The sequence below is a fragment of the Puma concolor genome, chromosome A3, assembly GCF_028749965.1.
Source record: "Puma concolor isolate L17-30 chromosome A3, mPumCon1.1.hap2, whole genome shotgun sequence".
Taxonomy (NCBI): Eukaryota; Metazoa; Chordata; class Mammalia; order Carnivora; family Felidae; genus Puma; species Puma concolor.
Genome location: NC_141669.1, coordinates 93,121,756 through 93,127,394, shown reverse-complemented (window position 1 = coordinate 93,127,394; position 5,639 = coordinate 93,121,756).

The window sequence follows — 5,639 nt, the reverse complement described above, 5'->3', positions numbered from 1 at the left end:
CTCTCTGCCCCTCCCCTGCTCATGTGCTCTCTCTCTCTCTCTCTCAAAATAAGTAAAACTTAAAAAAAGAAGAAGAAGAGGGAGACCTTTGCAGCTCTCCTCTTTTCTTTCTGAACCCTCCCTAGAATCCCCTTCAATGTTGCATTCCACCAACAGGCCCTTCACAGAAATCTAGCTTTGCTAGCAGGTGCCTCACTAGCAGGTGCTTTGATACTCCTCCAGCCTCCACCCATCACTCAGTCCCAAAGCCCTTCCTCATATTAAGGGATTTGTTACAGCTCCCCACATCTGAATGCCAAAATCTGTCTTAGTCTTCTCAGTTTCCCAAACAAAATACCACAGACTAGGGGTCTAACACAACAGAAATATGTTCCTCATGTTCTGGAAGCTGGAAGTCCAAGAGCAAAGTGCCAGCTGATTCAGTTGCTGCTGACAGCCCTCTTCTTGGCTTGTAGACATCCACTTTCTCACTGCATCCTCACATGGTGTGTAGAGAGAGAGTTCTGGTGTCTCTTCTGATAAAGTCACCAATCCTATGGGATCAGGGCTTACTTTATGACCCCATTCAATCTTAGTTACCTCCATACAGGCCTTATCCCCAAATATAGTCATATTGCAGGTTGAGGCTTCAACATGTGAATTTAGGGGAGACAAATTCCATCCACAGCACCCCCAAACCTTCCCCATCAGGATTATCTATAGGGAACCCCAAGAATGTCATCTGCATTTCCTCCTAGGATGTGGCCATTCCTCCTTTTACCAGATCTACCCCTGTCGTGGACCCCATGGCTCCTTAGTGGCTCCTTCATGGCAGTGACCTGCCTCTGTACCAAGACATGGCATGCATGTAGTTTAGTTGTTAATTGAGAACACCACATATTCAGCACGGTGTGGGTCACAGCCAATGGTAGAAGAATCAATAAAGTAATCAACAATCAATAGGATTGGTGAACTCCATTCCTATGGGAGGCTCTTGCTTCTCTGCCCTCTTGACAAGTGATACACATGGGATTACTGTTCAAAGCATAGACTCAGAGCCAGGATGTCTAGGTTCAAATCCCAGCTTTAACAATTTTTTAGCTGTGTGACCTTGGGCAAGGCATTTAACTTCCCTGTAACATAGGGACAATAGTAACCCCTACCTCACAGGCAGCTGGGAGGATGCAATGAACTAATGCATGTGTTTGGCATAGAGAAAGACATAAGGTATCAGCTATTCCATCACAAACACCAGTGCCCCTTCACTGTCACTGTCTGGCACTTTACCCTTAGCCCCAACAGGGCCTGTTCCCTTAGCAGGACAAGAGCTCTTAGCTCGCTGTTTCCCTTTGAAGACTCTCTATGTGTAGGAATAGTTTGATGCAGTCATGCTCTGTGATGACCTGGGGTCTCCCTCAGTTCCCCAAAAGACTGTACCCACCCAGCTGGCAGAGGAAGAAAAGGCTACTGTCTATGCACTCCCCCCACTAGCACTTAGCACAGTTTCTTGCACACATACACTCACACTATATGTTTTTTTTTTTAATTAACGAATGCATGAGCAAAGAAAGTGATTGGATTAAATAGTTGTTAGTAACAACTACTTTTTACCTAGCTACATGAATGGTTTTATTATCTTTATATTTTTCTCTGAAATGGTACTTTTCCCATATGTATATAAAATTATCACCCCTGGGAGATTGCTATACCTAATTATCACATGAAGAAATGTAATTTCTCACAAGATCTTTTTCTTGAGAGCCAGTGTCACTGGAAAAACCAGTGTTCACTGTCACTGAATTTCTGGCAGTGGATAAAGCCTGGCTAATGCTGTGCATCAGAAAAACGATTCCATCTACCAACTACATTCTAGTTTAGGAAATTGTGGAGACAACGAAAAAGAGAACAGGAAGCACAGAAAAATGAGGGCTGCATTGCTGGCTATACAGAATTTCAAGGCTACTCCAGGGGATCTGTTCCCAGGTATAGCTTTTATCAGTAAGAGATTACCTCCTTCCTACCTATTCCCATGGAATAGAGGCCAAACCTTTAAAGAGTGTCAGTTTAAAGAGATATCAGATAATCCACCCCCTCAGATCTCCCATATTTCAACTCTCCCATCAGAACAACGGGTTTTATGTCAAGAGAAGAACTCAGCAGGGCAACAATAGCATGATTTAAGGAATGTTTGTCTTAGGTTGGGTTTCCCAGAAGGTGTCCCTGACACAGAGATTGTGGGCAGTGATGATTAAGGAGGGGCTCTCAGGCAGAAGGAACGAGGCAGTGGGAGAAACAGAACAGAGAAGGAGGAGGAGCCAAGTATGTAGGGATGACTTGGGCCAAGTCCTGCAGACAATGCTCCAGCCTGATCCGCAGATGCTCTGGAGTGTGAGTTCCAGCTCAGAGTTGTCAGAACCACAGGCATAGGTGGTCCTTCATATTCCCACAAGGTCATGCATTGCCCACAGGCTGCAGGTGGGCTGGAAACAAGGGGACAGAAATGCCCAGACTTGAGCTCTGTGCTGGCCGGCAAAGCAGCACCCACTAAAGAGCTGCCATGGTGCAGGCAGTGTTTCCAGAACAACTGAAGAGCTGGGAATACAGGATGGGTGAAGAGGTCAGAGTGCATCTGATGAGCCCCGCACTGCTCGCAACTGGAACTCAGTGGCATAGCTGACATCCTTATTTGAAAGGAGACATTTCAATTGAATCAGAAGGCAAGTGAACTGGGCCAGCTCCCCACCCTTGTACTTAGAAGCCACTGGTTAGGAGACTGATAAAGAGGAAGGCGGCTCCCCACCCAGTCTCAGACCCAGCCCTGAAGTCCCAATCCAGGGAACACAGCATGGAAAAAGCTCCTGGACTTTTGTCTCAGAGTTTACGACCCCCAGGCAGAACGCCTAGATGACTCACCCTTAAATCCATCTTGTTGCTGACTTACCTTTTCCTCCAGCCTTGTTTGAGAGTGTCTCCTTGGATAAGCAGCTCGGTGAGGAAGAAAGGGTAGGGACCTGGGCAGCAGATCCACATTAAATTAACTAGTTAACCTCTCGAAGCTGCATTTCTCTGGTAAGTGAAATAAAGATAATTTCTCTACTTCTCAGAGATATGGTAACAAGTGGAGATAACACAAGTAAGGCATTTGCCTACAGGAAATAGCATTAGGAATTTTAGTTCTTATCATTATTACCTTGTCCTGGGGGAGAAAGCCCATAAGCCAAGCCTGGTACCCTGGCTCGTTGATGCATATGACTGTACCTGGCATCTCTCGGGGGAGGTTCTCCTGGACTCTAGCACAGAGCTGCTGTGTACTGTTCTCCATGACCAGACCCACCCCCCAACAACCTGCCACCAGGCCTCCCTGCCAGCCCAGAACTCCATCGGCCCCTCCTTCATAGACCCTCCACTCTTCTTCCCACCTCTGACACTCTTCATTTGGGACTGATGTAATTACTCAGCAGGCCCTGGAAGTCCCTATTTTCTTGGCTCTGTTCCCTCATATCAGTACCATTTTGTTGCCTGCATATGCTGGGCTGTCTCTCAGTTTGCAACCAAAGAATAGCAACACTCTGTATGTAGAAGAGAAAGTTAGAATGTCATAGGATCCCAGAGCAGGAAAGGACTTTGGCCCAGATAAAGTTGTTTGTAGCCGTGCTCATAGTAGGCATAGGTTAAGCCATACAAAAACAGCCTCCAAAATCTCAGGGGCTTAACACAGAGGGTGTTTGTCTTCCACTCATTCAGAGGCTACCACACATTTGGACAGTTCTTTGAGGCAACTGTCCTCCATGCAGTGACCCAACAATTCAGGGGAGAATTTTGGGGGCCCCACCACCTGTGGCCTCCTCCATGGCTTCCCTGGCTGGGGAAAGAGATAGGAGGGCCAAATAGGGTCCAACCGCCTGGGATGAATTTCACCCACATCCATGTGCCCCCACCAGGAGGGAGAATCGAATGTCACACCAGGGCATATTTCTTTTCCCCAGAATTAAACTTTACATAGGACCCCAAGCCAGGTGCTTCTCTGTCTTAAGAGGAAATGGGAGAGTCCTCTTGAAGGCCCTCTTGCCACCCTTTCCTTGAAGGACCAGCCTCAGCCCTCTGTCTCTGCAGAGCACACTGGGCACTGCAGTGCCCACATGTCCCCTCTGACACTTCTAGAAAAGGTCAGCAGACCAAGGATCTCCTGGCCATCACGCACCCTCTCATTGGCAGTGTGCTCTTGGAACCATCTCAAATGATTCCTTGCTTTGGGACTGACCTGTAGCATTTTTTTAAAGGACAGCAGAGTGGATGAAATCATCCCCCATTGTGGACTTCAAACAAAATGCTGTGCAATGTGATTACACAATTCCATTTAAATAGTAATACAGGGTGAGGAAAGGGAATATCACCATATGTCCATATCTTGAAAAGCCTTTGAAGTCCTCATTGGTGCCTGAGAAACTTTAGAAATTCATCAGATCTTAAAAAATGTCAAAGGAAAGTGCATGATAACAAGAGTCAGGATGTTAAGTAAAGAGACAGGAATTAATCTCCATTCATTAATAGAATGCTGAAGTGACCTTTAAATTAAATCAAAGTCATATCACTGAAGAAAAGGACTTTATTGTGAAGTTTCCTCCCACTCACAGCTTCTGCCCTCACTCCTTTGCTGCTGGAGCCTCAGGAACATCTCCCTGCTCCCTCAGGCCCCTCTTTGGCTGAGAATAGAGTGCATGTCCAGAGGAAGCCAAACATCTGTGCAGACTGGGTCACTGCCCATGGGGCCAAACCAAACCCATTCTCTTTCCTCATACTCACTCTGCTTCTGGGGAAAGCTCTGAGGTCCCTGTGTACCTGTCTATTCCAATCCCACCACCTGCTCCTCCAGCCCGCCTGCTGTGGCACCCTGCCCACTGGACCATCCCTGTCCTGGCCCCTTCCCCATCCTCTCCCTGACCCAGGACCTGCTGGACTGAAGTCAGGTGCCTCCCAGGCGGTTCCCAGGCCCCAGCCTCAGCTTCTTCCAGCAACTGCTACCAGATATGCTTCTCCACAGCATTCTTCCAGTGAAGCCTCTTTCCTCTTAGAAAACTTCCCACTGGGTCCAAACAGAGCCTTCACGCTTCCTTAGCTGTGCCCAGAACCTTCCTGCCTTCACAGAGGCATCAGCACCTTGCTCTTGCCAGAGATAATCACCAACCTTTCCTTACTGCTGATGAAAGCTTGCCATTCTTCTGACTTTCCACGTTTGCCCTCACTCCTGCCAGCCCTAGCCCTGCACCATCTCTCCCTGTCGGTTCGTGCCTCAGATTATATTTTATGGGCCTTCCTTTTATCCTACTTCCTGTGCTGGGCACAGGGATTGTGTCCTTGTAATCTTGCCTCCCACAGAGGATGAGACTGCTGACTATATGACACAGAGGCATGCACACACTCACATGAACATACATATAAATATACATGCACACAAGTGCACACACACATACACACATACACGCACATATGCATTCATATACATACACATATACAGCCCAGAGCCTCTTGGCCCTTCACATGGAGAAAACCCAAGCAATGTGCTTCCAAAAAGGAAAGAAAATTAGTGAAATACACACTAGAGCTGGGCTGTCCAGTGTGGCACTACTAGACACATGTTCTAGCTATAGAAGCTTACTCCA